The sequence below is a fragment of the Dipodomys ordii genome, unplaced genomic scaffold, assembly GCF_000151885.1.
Source record: "Dipodomys ordii isolate 6190 unplaced genomic scaffold, Dord_2.0 Scaffold103, whole genome shotgun sequence".
Classification (NCBI taxonomy): Eukaryota; Metazoa; Chordata; class Mammalia; order Rodentia; family Heteromyidae; genus Dipodomys; species Dipodomys ordii.
Genome location: NW_012267319.1, coordinates 3,037,298 through 3,037,510, shown reverse-complemented (window position 1 = coordinate 3,037,510; position 213 = coordinate 3,037,298).

Sequence of the window (213 nt, the reverse complement as noted above, 5' to 3'; positions counted from 1 at the left end):
CAGCCCCAGCCCCAGCCTCAGCCCCAGCCTCAGCCCCAGCCCCGGGCCTTCCCCAGTCCCAGCCCCAGCCCCAGTCCTGACCCCTGCCCCAGCGTGTGACCCTTGGAGTCTGTGCAGTGGCCTGATTCACGTGGCGCCAAGCCACATGGGCGTCTGCCACGCTCGGCCTCCGTTATTGGCTGCTTTTGTTGGGCTTTTGTGAAGTCGTGAGTC